Here is a 13258-nt window from a genome sequence, read left to right as displayed (position 1 = left end):
ATATTATTGAATGTTTTGAGAGTGCATTACCATTTGCACTTCCTAACGACCATAGTTATTTGAAAGATGACTGGTGCATGGCATGTAGTTTGCATGTATAGGAGTTTCGTTTCAAAACAAACGAATAGAAAAACAACTCTAACAAATGTGTGATACAAGATGAGTGTCAAGATTAATGTTCTGAGTGATTTCTCGACCTTTTTGAAAAAACGTCAAAATCAAGAATGGCACCCCATGCACGTGTATAGGGCTACTGCGTTGTGCACGTGCATATCACGCGTTGTGTTTAGGGGTGGTAATGGTGGTGCGCGTTCATAAGATGTCTGTTCTTGAAACGTTTGTTGACATTTACACTTCCTCTGCAAATTGAAAGTGTTCCTACTTTTATAAAGAGTATATTTAGTTGTAATAAATATGTAATTCTAATAACTAATTCTGATCTCAATACATCAAACTTCACTACTCTAAGTTGTTTTATATGATTATTAGTATGTGCAAGAAACACATCGTATTAATTTTCAGTTTGCTAATTATCATTATATGTTTGATGCTTTGGTTTTTCAATTCAGTTGAACTGAGAGTTAAGTGAACATATTTAAAGAATAATAGATTTGTGTTTACTAACAGGGATGTAATAATGTGAGCCAGATATTAACTTAAACACATAATTTCATTGTGCCATTTGTGTGTTCTCAGAGTTAACATTACTCTTCCAGTTACTTTTGAACTGTTGAATTTTTACATTTCTGAACCAAAAGTTGAACCACACAATTACATTAAATAAACACATTTTCACAGGAATAACTTTCTGTGTTATTTATGACCTTTCAAGTCTTATTTCTCCATGGCGTACGTTGAAGAGTCTCTTCACTTGGCCAATCCCTCTCTCAACACAGCTGCGTGTCTCCTGAACAATGCTGCTTCTTTTCCTAAATTAGATATTGTATTCATTACCATTATCAATCACGAATGTTGAAAAAGTGCACATACTCAATATTTATACCAAGAAACTTTATGGAAAAGGAAATAGGCAACATAATTATTTTATGGATGCTTTATACACATTTTCGTTGGGGAAGTAATATTGGAGATATTAATGGCCTATAGAACAAGTGGAGGTTGTAACATAACTCATACCGTGCAGACCTAGGAAACCTACTAGTGTTAGTTTTTTTTCCATGAAAATGCATAAACTTGATTGTTTACAAAATGACATTACCTGTTGTAAGTTGTCTGTGTGGCCTCAAAACCGGTGTCACCAACCATCTCCTACAGGGATAGCCTGTTTCCACAGAAGGTGACACTTCACTCCATGTTGTTTTGTTTCAAATTATGTAAAATAATATATATACCACTGCTGGTCAAACTTCAAGAGTCATGTGTTGATCCCGGCCATCGGGCATCGATGACGACAATTTTGTCATCACTGTCAAAAACAACCTATGTGCATATGCTGTGCTAATGATGCCTATGTGTGAGCCATCAGTCACACCGACCATACCGGGGAGGACTGCAGTTCGGTGAAATCGTCTTTGGTGCCTATGAATTTCGGCTTTTGCAGTGGGAAATGATATGATTTCCGGACAATATGTGGACGCTGACAAAGTGACAAGAGTGTCAAGTGACCACTCTAGACACAGTGGGCTGAGACAGACCATGGTCATGGCTGTCACATTGCTGAAATATCCTCGTTGCCAGATGCCTCAGTGCCGATAAAATTTGGCACACTGTTGTGATAGCATGGCCCCTGTTTGTGACAGGAGCTAGGTCACTGTCCAGTCACCCACTGATAAATCGTGATTGAATGTCTGTCAATACAGTACCTCTTTATCAACTCATCATCATTGAGGTTACTTAACACATCTTTTCTGTCATGAAATTCTCGAGGCAGACGCTGAGCAGCCATTTCGGGTTTTTTCTAAAACTGACTTAAGTTTAAACTATTATATTTAAACCTACATATCTTCTGAGTCACTCATGAATGAATATCAAAATGTGAATTTATTGTCAATGAAAACATTAATTTTGATTTCATATTTGATTCCTCACATTGTCATTTAGTCACTATATTAATAAGTAAATAAGCATGCGCGTGTCTATATTTTATTTGCTATGCCAGATCATGCCAAACCAGAACCATTTTTGGACGTTTTATTTTAGACGTTTATGTTTACTCTCGATATTGTAGGAAGTCAGAGGTCACCGGAGCTGGACCTCAGCAGCTCTCACCCCGACTGACATGAAAATTGAAATATGGAAATCCGAACTCGATTTACAACCAAAACTACTCACCAAACAACATTGTTTCCCAAGATCACGTAAGTGCAAATACATCTAACTTTTAATGTAAAACTGAAATGCTTCATTTTTCACATATCGGTACCAAAACAAGTCATCTACTTAGGTGGTGTAGCTCCAAAATTAGAGGGTTAAATATGCCATTACGAACGTTATCCACTCGCATGAAAAGGTACTTTTAAAAGTTTCAGCAAATAACATCAGCCAGACTGTGATAAAGAGCAGGATGACATACAGAATGCTTACTTGTATGTTCTTGAGGAAGACACACCTGTTCAGCACGCTGCAACTCGCTAAGGTGATCCCATCACAACTTTGAAAGATCGTGAAGTAATGTACACTCTGACAAAGTAAAATCTGGAACTTCCACCCCTTTTTTCACAAGACGAACGTCTTCGCTAGAACCCCACATCCGAGTAATGCGAGAGACTGGCTATGGCTACATTCGACAAGAAACATACCGGTAAGTTATCATGGATATCCTGTTTTTGTTTTGACATTTCTTGGTATATGTTTCTGTTGATGAACAATATACACATCACCGTTATCCAAATGGACCATAATGTGGGTAAAAGTTATTAGATACAAGACAAAGCTATATTTGGCGTTATGTGGTCTTGTTTGGCCAATTTAAATCCATACAATGGAGGACTGTATGAGTGAGTGAGTGAGTTTAGGTTTACGCCGCACTCAGCAGTATTACAGCTGTATGGCGGCGGTCTGTAAATCATTCAGTAATCGAGTCTGGACCAGACAATCCAGTGATCAACAACATGAGCATCGATCTGCGCAATTGGGAACCGATGACATGTGTCAACCAAGTCAGCGAGCCTGACCACCCGATCCCATTTCACGGGTCAGGACTGTAAGAAGAGATATCTGAAGTATGTAAAAACTCATACCCAACACAAACATACACACGTGTGGACGCACATACACGAAATGCTTCAAAAACATGCATTCAAGAATCATAAATATAAACTCAACAAAAATATAAACTTTACACTCGTTTCAAAGTCAATACTTTGAACATTTTGGAAAATGGGTTTGACATATCGATTGTATTCAATTCTCTTGTCATTAAAGATGCTATAGCATACAGATCATGTTTGTCGTGGAATCGGTTCCATCGGAAATGCGACTGCAATGTCCATGATCAAAAACTGTGAGTCACAGCTTCATGACATCATGTCAATATCTGGTGTGTCCTCCATGGGCGTTCACGATTGCGATACAACGTCTCCTCGTGGATTGGATGATGCGTCTGACAACAACTTGGGGAATGCGCCGCCATATTTTGTACCAACATGGCACCAAGCTCCTGCACGTTCTGTGGAGGGTTCCTTACTTGACGGATTCGCCTCCCACACATGCTGTATGGGGTTGAGGTCGGGAGGTGATCTTGAGGTCCACTCCATGATATTGATGCCAGCGTTCCTGGGGAAATTCGTTCTTAAATTGGCCGTATGAAGTCTGGCGATTTCCTGTTGTAAAGTCAGACCTAGGCCGTGAGCTGACATGAATGGCAAAAGCTCTGGAACGAGCGCCCGATCCCTGTATGCTGCCGCATTAAGGTTTCCCTGGATGACAATGAGTCGGGATCGAGCATGACCGTCGATAGCACCCAAAACCATGACGCTACCTTCCCCAAATCGATCCACTTCCTGTACGCAACACTAAGCATTGCGTTCTCCTCGTCTTCTCCAATCTCTAACCCTTCCACATCAAAGGTTACTGTGAACCTTGATTCATTACTAAACACAACCCTATTCCAATCTCGTTGGGTCCATATCAGGTGCCGTCGTGCCCAGAGAAGACGATGGTGTCGATGGAAACGGGTTAGAATTGGTCCACGATATGGTCGCCGTGCATGAAGACGAGCAGTGCGCATATTCGAATTGTTTGGGCAGTTACTCGACCTCCAAACAATACATTCTCAGTAGACGTGGCAGTGACAAAGCGATTACGCGGTTAGCTGTGGTGCCAGTTTGATAGATATGTCTGGAGATTATGGATGGTCTGTCGACTGCATCCCATAACCCTCGCAACATCAGTGACGGACGTTCCCGTATTCAGCATGCCAATGGCACGTTCACGCTGACCGTTTGGCAGCCATGGCCTCACAGGTTAAAGCCAGTTTCTCGCCCAACAAGATCTTGTTCGTTTCCTCCTTTCTTGCCCTACCAACCCATTGTACTCTTGTTCTGCTTTCAATACAAATTGCAGGAAATACGCTTTCAGCATGCTGACAGATGCAAATTTGTTCATGTATAACGGGCAGAAATGTTTATTCCAAATGGAGAACATGTTAAAAGACATGTCTGTATACCCTACCGTGTCATATCGTAATGCACACAGTGTTGACATAGTAAAACCTGTGTGAGACCTACATAAACGCAGAACGAGTAGAACTTGATGAGAATCCACTGTGATCTTTCAGAACCGAGTAGAAATGTACTACAAACTTCTTAAGAACAATTCATTTGGTTTCGAGAATATTTGCACGGAATACCAATTTGAAAGTAAATAAGAACATAATGTGATCGAGATTCGTCTGTCTGCGAACGGAGTTGACGTGGTGGAAACTGTGTACAAACGTACTGCAACTGATGTCCAACTATATTATGTCTGCACACATCCCCAATAAGTTTGAAGCACGGCGATTCCGTTCGTCATATGGCAATCTTGTTTAAGGTGTGTTATCACTCCGTCCCATTTCAGAACATGTAGAACATTGGACAATGGGAATTGTCTTACAGAAGTCATCTGAAACTCACCAACTACATCCACACAATTAGGTGCCAATCAGAATTTTATCGGTCATTACATCTTGTGGACAGTTTGAATATAACACCGTCCCAAATCGAATCTTCTTATTACCAGACCTTAAACTCAGGTCAAAGCACTTCAGTGTTACATCAGAGAATGCCAGAGAATGTTCCAGATTGTATACGCATACAACGCGGCCATCAAATGCCAACGTCCAAAAAAGCTGAGTGAGTGGCTGAGTGACTGAGTGAGTGAAGTGTTTTGACAATTAGTGTAGGTTCGATCCTTTAAAATGTTAGTTTTAAAGCCATTCTCAAGGATTCTCACGTTTAGTGAAGTCCTATATCATTATGTCCTCATTTTGTGCAGTTGATCCAGTCTACCGAATATGCCCTTCCCTGAAACAAAACACAAGAAAGGTCATTAAAACATCGGAATTTCACAAGAATATCTTTAAATTTTAAGAACAACTTAACTCATATTGTTGGTACTCACTGGTTATCACTGCGTATGAAAGACTTCTGGTTAGTCATAAACGGAACACCATTTTTTTTAAAAAAAAACAACAAAAAAACAAACCCTTGTGGTTAATTAATACCAAGCGCTTAAAAGTTGCCAGAAAGCCGTCTGCGTAACTCTGTCGCCAGGGAGCCCTACCGTCATAGAAGGAACGATTTTCAGTTAAATGTATAGAAAATGTGTAGGAGGCTCGTCATTTTCCTGATTTCTCGACGTCACCAAAGACATGCCGAATTGTTGTGTTGCCGTCAATTGTTCCTTGGGGTCGGGTGATGGTGTCACTATGCACAACGTTCCACCGGACCCCGTAGTTTGTGCTTAAATTGGTTGTTAGTGTGTGTGAAGTGAACGTTGTGGAAGCCTGTGGTATATACTAAATCGGATGGTTCGCCCCTACCACGCTTCCAGGCTAGAAAATGGAGTTCAAGTTTCATCGAGTTTATAAAATCAAGACTGCTTACTACACAATGCTGAACAAAAGGATTTTGCATGGATATAACGCTTTCTTCCTCTGAAACGGGGTTGTGGTCGAAGTGACATTATTAAGACAGCTTGTTCGTGCCGGTTAGGGCAGCCTTTAACTTTACTTGGCTAAAGGGGCTGTCAAGCCTCGATTGGTGAATTAGCTAGGGTGTGAACCTTGAAACAAGAAAGGAGAGAGCTGTGAGTTCCTTGGGTTTATTCAAGCAAGTGTGTTGAGATGACATTCACAATACACCAATTGATACATAATAATGACATACAAATAATAGACACAACAATCAATATCCTAATACACTTTCAGTATAAGTCAGGTAATATAAGCAGTGAGTGGTTTAACAGAGTATGTATGGTAACTGCTTACATAATCATAATACAAATAATACAACATAACCTAATCTTGCGGGTAAAGTGATACCTACTGTAACGATTTATGACTATTAGGGGTGTAGCGCCTAATATTCTAACTACGGTAATGAGTCCACGATAATTACGGTATGTAGTGCCTATTGCATTAACTACGGTTTGGATTAATGTCCGTTATGGTAGGTCGCGCTTGATGCATTAACTACGGTAAAGCTTTACGATTAATGACAGTAGTTTTCAACTATCAAAATACATGCATTGAGCAAATACGGTAAACGGCATGTAGTGCACAGACTGGACATAAACCATTTAACTCCGGTATTGACAGACGCACTCTAAATACAATGTTAGCAAATGTTTTCTCAATACAATACGGTACGTGACATAAGTAAGTAATATATGTAACTACAGGGGAGAAGGTACAGTTTTAGATAGAGTAATGTTAATTTGTTTTATCATGAATTATTTGGGTGACTACGGTAAATGTGTTCCGACTGATGTTGCTGTGGACAACGAGCGGTTTCGATATATACGGAGTTTTATCAATAACGTAGAATACATGTAATACTATATTTACAGATGTCGGAATGTACATTTTTGTGCTTTACAAACAAGACAATAACAAAGCTAAATGACAATGTTAACTTTCTAGGATGGCTCTGATAAAATACGGCACCAGATAGGAACAGAATGAAGGCTGAAATTACATGCTGAACTATGCGGGTTTGAAAGTATAATTTCGCGAAATAGGAAGAGAAGACAATGCCATTTTCGAATGATTACGGTATTTGAATTCAGGTATACACCGTTCTGTACCGTATACAAGAGCACGTGGAACTGAACGTTTCAAATCATAAATGAAATACTTATATTATTCATGTTTATGAGACATCAAAATACAAATGTTGACTGTTGTAACCTGTTCTGTGAACGCGTATTTGATGCAAATCTACTCGAATATTGTTTGATCCACGGACTCTCTTAAAATACGGAATAACTGACCTACATATAAATTCATCATTGCTCGAAATAACTGTATAAACTTTCGGAACTGATTTTGTGACTAAACTACAAGCATCTAGGCTACTGAACAAGAATCTAACTAATCTAAATAAATACTTCTGGGTAGTGGCTAAGAATTAATGTAGAACCAGCACTTGCACTGAGGGGCGCTTCAATATACTCTAGCCTTTTAAGACGATATAATTACAAAGAAATAGCAAGTTAGACATAAACAAGAATAAGGTTTAAATGTTTCTTACCTTGAAACAAGAAAGGAGAGAGCTGTGAGTTCCTTGGGTTTATTCAAGCAAGTGTGCCTGACATGAGAGAACCCAGGATTTTATAACCCACAGCTCTACCCGTTTGTCGTTATCAAGTTTCTCCGATGTTGGAGTTTTCCATATGCGTTATCTACCCTATGCTGACAAGGTTTACTATACGAGGTAGGTGGTAAGGAGATGATTACCTATCAAGACTTGATTTTCTTTATGGTATAGGCATGGCTGGTTTGTGTCAGCTGCTAATCCAAATATCTGTCAGTACGTGGTCATGGCATTTACGACAAGACAAAGAGGGTGGTACGATGGTAAAGTTGATTTTCGATTACGGCCTAGTTGGTGGTATACATGCTCCTGCTGTGATGGACCTACCTATCTGCACTTGACCATATGATGTAGCCGAGAAGAAAGGCCAGTGCCGAGACAGCTCACTAATTTCATCTGTGATTAATTAGTTAAGGCTCGCATTGACGCGTTTGCTAATTGCCTGACGCTTTGCTTGACAAGTTGTGTCATAAACAAGATACACCATGCATAGCAATTGCTCCTTTACGGATTTCCTTAGTTAACAATATTTTTTTAAAAATATAAAAATATATGAGGAAATATATGCACTGTAATAATATTATCGTAAGTAATATTATATTGACCCCTTATATTGACCGCTTCCAAGAGTGAAATTGTTACGTTATAAGCAGTGTCATGTAAAATCCTAATGTCCATCAATAAAATAAAATTTATTGCCAGTTAAAAGTAATTTTGCTTTTGTAAGTCGGTGAAAACAAACCTAAATAGCATTCATCCCAAGACAGGGCGCCGTCATTTTTGAAAATTGTGAAGTCAAGTCCATTTGAATTAATGAGATTATGGTTTGGTTTCGTCAAGTTAGAAAATCAAAACTACATAAATATGTATTTGAATCATTACCAAAAGGAGTTTGCATGACACAACCTGTAACATAACCTAAGCGGGGTCGGGGTCGAAGTGAAAATACTGCGCGATAAATTTCTTCACTTGCTAAATTTACTTGGTTTGTAACGTTCACTCACCAGTATGTAGACACTTGTCAGTATATGACTGTCTTTATACTTGATCTCAAAATCCTAATTACTTTATAATCATACTTGTATGCATTTTGAAACTTAATAAAAAGAAGCGATCTGCGAATGTATAACAGGAATGTGATATGTAGACATTTCATAGTTTGCCTATATGAATCATAATTCGCACGCACGCCCCAGTGTATGTCTGCATCATTACACTTCACGACGACAACAATGATTCTGTCGAAAGCTACAACAATTTAATAAAAACAAAAATGCAAATATTAAAATTAAAGTTATAGGAGCAATGTCAGGCTATTACCTTGTTCGAGGAATGTATCCATCAATATCCACAAAAACTAGTGATATATAATTCATCTGTAGATTTCCCAAGTGTTGTGTCTTTTAACAGTCTAATATGCGAAAACGTGATATATCGTTTCAGGTTTTTCACATTGCTGTATAGTTTCATTGGTTACCCAAGATAGCACACCTGGCAACTAATTCTTTTTAAAAAGTAATTTAGTTAGCCAATGATGAGCAATCAATCAATGTATTGACGGTTAATCCTTTGAAAGAAGGGTGTTGTTTTTACAGACACAGAAACGACAGAGTATATTCAGTATAGATTAGTAAATGTACATACATAAACACTACCTTTTGACAAATCACCCATTTAAATCCGCATAAAAGTAATTACTCAATCAGAGTGTTATCGGTTAATCCTTTGATCTACCCAGACTCAAGAAATGCCAAATGGGGGCCTTTGTCGGGTAATCTAAGTGGCGTTACCACTAATTATACCTGTTATAAATTCATTAACTGAGCATCAAGTGAATGATGACAAATAACGTGTAGGTTTATACCGCCTAACACGGATTACAGCCTAGCAACACCAAGTGATTGTGACAGAATCACTATGAAGGACTCGAAAACTAGGCAAAGCTGGGGACATAACTAAATGATAGTAGATTGTGAGAACATATAGCTTTCATTTTTCTCATTAACTTACGCAATTTCAGGTTTGTACAAACCTGTAAACGAAATAGTTTAACCCCTGAAATGTAGATGAATACTGCACAGACCTTCATTTCTATACCTACAATTACGTCACGGAGACGCGCCGCTCTGATTGGTTGAAATTTCGTTTGCGGCTGAGAATTGTGCACTGTTGACAAAATGATCGATTTAAGTTAATTAAAGGTCGAAATGAGTAGTTTTAATGGCGGGGTTTCATTTATAGCGGTGTCAGCAAGTGATTTTGTATTTGTACCCTACTAGAGTATATGTGATCTTTAAGGAAATAAATCGGAATTTGATACAATTAGAAAACATGTATTAATTTATATGTTCTATTGTCTGCAACTAGATCTATAATACACGCATAGGCAAAGTACGATTATTCAAAACCAGATTTAATCCATAAATGTACAATCTACGATCATTTATGTGCACATCTGAATAAACAGATGTACAATCTACAATTATAACCAGATAAAAGCAAATATGATATGATATGATAGAGGATATTTATATAGCGCACATATCCACGCACTGGTGCATGCTCAAGGCGCTGGCATTTTCACTCGATCACTGGATGTCAATCTGAACAGCATATCGTATTTCAGTCTCAATTCCCTGGGGAGTATACAACTCTTGCTGCCACTTGGCGCATCGAGTTTATTGAGGCTCTCTCATCCTAACGAGGTACCCATTCACAGCTGGGTGGACTGGGACGCATAGTCACAGTGCTTTGTCCAAGTTCACTGCACGTTGTTGTACCCGTAACTAGGTGTTTGCGCGTATACATGTGGCCACCATCTGGTCATATACCAACGGATTCGTGGGTTCGTTTAAGTGCACTGGGTTGTGTACTGTGGATCTAAATCCACAAATGTTTCACCTACAATGTACGAGGACTTGAAGATGCATCCACACCATGACTTGTATCTACGTGACAGCTGATTCAGCAAAAGTACATGTAGCTGAAAATGTAGCCAAGAGGTATTCTAAACACTGTCTAGTAAATATAACATCTTATTATCTGAAAAAAAACATAGCTGACTAGGAGCAAGAATTAGCTCTGAAACGTCGTATGAAGAATAAAATGAAGTGGTCCCGAAACGTGGTATAAATAATAAAAAAGAAGTACTGTTATTAATAAAACGCGTCGAGTGTTTATAGTTATATTGTTGAGGGTTTTTAGAATATCGCAAAACTGGGAGTATATCATATGTACTTTGCAATCACATAGGTGTCAATAGTGTGGTTTCAAATGCATATTCCTTTAACGTCAAATTCATCCATGTCGAGAGATATAATTCATTCAAAGGGTATGATCCTACTTGGTCCTTCTAGGATGCATGTCGCATCATAACACATCTTTAAAACTAGTTTGCACAAGGAAAGGATGAACAAACCCACCACTGGTCATGATGGGCTAAAACACTTCAGTGTCCACCATAGCACCATATCTTGATGATGACATGCAAATAGTAACAGCTGTGGTTTGGGTGTTCCAGTGGGGTAGTGGTGCATGTAGTTGTGTCGTAATTTGCCTTGACTGTGTTGCGTGCCTTGTTGTGTGTGTCTATATGTAGTGGTGCATGTGATGGTGGTGCCCCATGCTTCGGTGGATGTTGTGGTGTACCCATGTAATGCCGGTGGTGCGCCATGTATTGGTGAATGTGATGGTGGTGTCCCATGTACATGTATGGTGCTGTCCGATGTTGAGATGATTTATCATTTTAAACAAAAAGTAAACCAGACATAGTGAAATAAATATTTCGAATCCACGTAATTTTATCTGGGCAATTGAAAATTTAAGTCATAGAATTTTATTTAAATTAGGATAAACTTTGTTTAACAAACGATCATAGATTCAAATCGTTATTACTGGTTTGTATTGCAAAGGGGTATAAGCGTAGCAGTTAGAACTGTGAGACAAGCTTTCAGAGCACGTGCGGTACGTGATGAGCGTTAACTTAGACCCACCCAACTTCTTCTCGGCGTTTTATTTAATGTGCATACCCCCTTGTAATACAAACAAAGACAGTGAACAACTTTCATCCTAAGTTGAATATAATTCTGAGAATGAAATGTTCAATTGGCAAGGTAAAATGATGTTCAAGTGGCAAGGTAAAATGATAAGAATTTGCAAATCTTAATTTCACTTTATTCTTTTTACTTTTGTGTTTAAAGAGACATTCATCGGAACGATTTCACGGCAAACAGACTGTAATCGCAGAATAACACGAGTGAGTCACGAATGCGACGAGCAGTGAAAAGCACATCATAATTGACAACATTCCCACCCATAGTTTGTTTTAATTAATTTGTATTGATGATCCATACATCTACGTCACTTTGGGTTTAAATGGTAATTTTAAATATACATTGCGTCACACCTGTATTGTATTAACCGCAGATTGTGTTTTAATTATAATGTCTAACATAAATATATCTGTAATTAATGAAAGACATTTTTTGTTTCGTTTAGTTTCAATAAAGAATATTACCAGGTCTTACTTGGCTCACGCTAAATCAGAAAACATGTCTCTGTACAAACACTTGTGATTGAGGTATTTTGTTTCGGGCTCGACGACTGGGATTAGGTTGCGTAAGGTGGCTGGTTTGCCCTTTGTCGTTAAGCGAGCGACCGAAGCAAGCGACTGAAGCCCGCTTGGAGTCTGTGCACTGACTCAAAATGATGTAAAATATTCCTCGTGGGGACAGGAAGTCTTGAAATCCTGTAGAGGTAGGACGACTTCAAGGATTCTTCTGAAGGGCGACAGAGGAGCAGACAGGCAGGTGTTTCTAAATCTATTTGGAAAAAAATAATTATGTGTCTTCATGAATGTTTCTTTAATATACAGAGCACACGTATTCTCTCATAGTATACAGCCATTATAAATGGCAAAGGTTGATACAGTAACTGGTTTCTGCATGTAAACGGAGTGGTAGTGTAGCCTAGTTTTTCAAGTCTTGGCACGCCATGTTCAGTGCCAGTGTTCGAGTCCTCACGTAAATATTATGCCTCACGCCCACTTCTAAGGCCCGTCGTTGGAATATTGCCAAAGCGGCATAAAACAACACTTACTCGTTGTTGTTAAACCAATCTACATAGGTGAGAAATGGGATTCCTGATGCTTATGCATGACTCATTTCTTTCAGAAGCAGGGACCCTGGCACATTCTGGATTCAGTGTTGTGTCCCTGTAAACCCTTCCACCTGGACTTTAGTACACTGGCTTTCCGAGGGACCGATGGGATGAGCTTTTGTCTCATGGTGGCTCCATAGTACGTCCGCTCCACGCGTAGCCCCTCGCCGACTGTACATGGAGTAGGTTCGGTGCTAGGGCCTTGTTGTACAGTCAGGATGGTTGTTACAGCAACCCAGCTAGCCTTTTCAGCGTTCCCAGTAGGCCAAATGCTGACTGCACTTGCATTTTTGACTGGTAGATTTTGGTGGTAGTGTAGATAGGGCCCCCTTCGTGCATGCCCT

This window comes from Haliotis asinina, chromosome 12 (genome assembly GCF_037392515.1).
Source record: "Haliotis asinina isolate JCU_RB_2024 chromosome 12, JCU_Hal_asi_v2, whole genome shotgun sequence".
NCBI lineage: Eukaryota > Metazoa > Mollusca > Gastropoda > Lepetellida > Haliotidae > Haliotis > Haliotis asinina.
The sequence above is the reverse complement of the archived record's forward strand: the minus strand, read 5'-3'. Positions refer to the sequence as shown.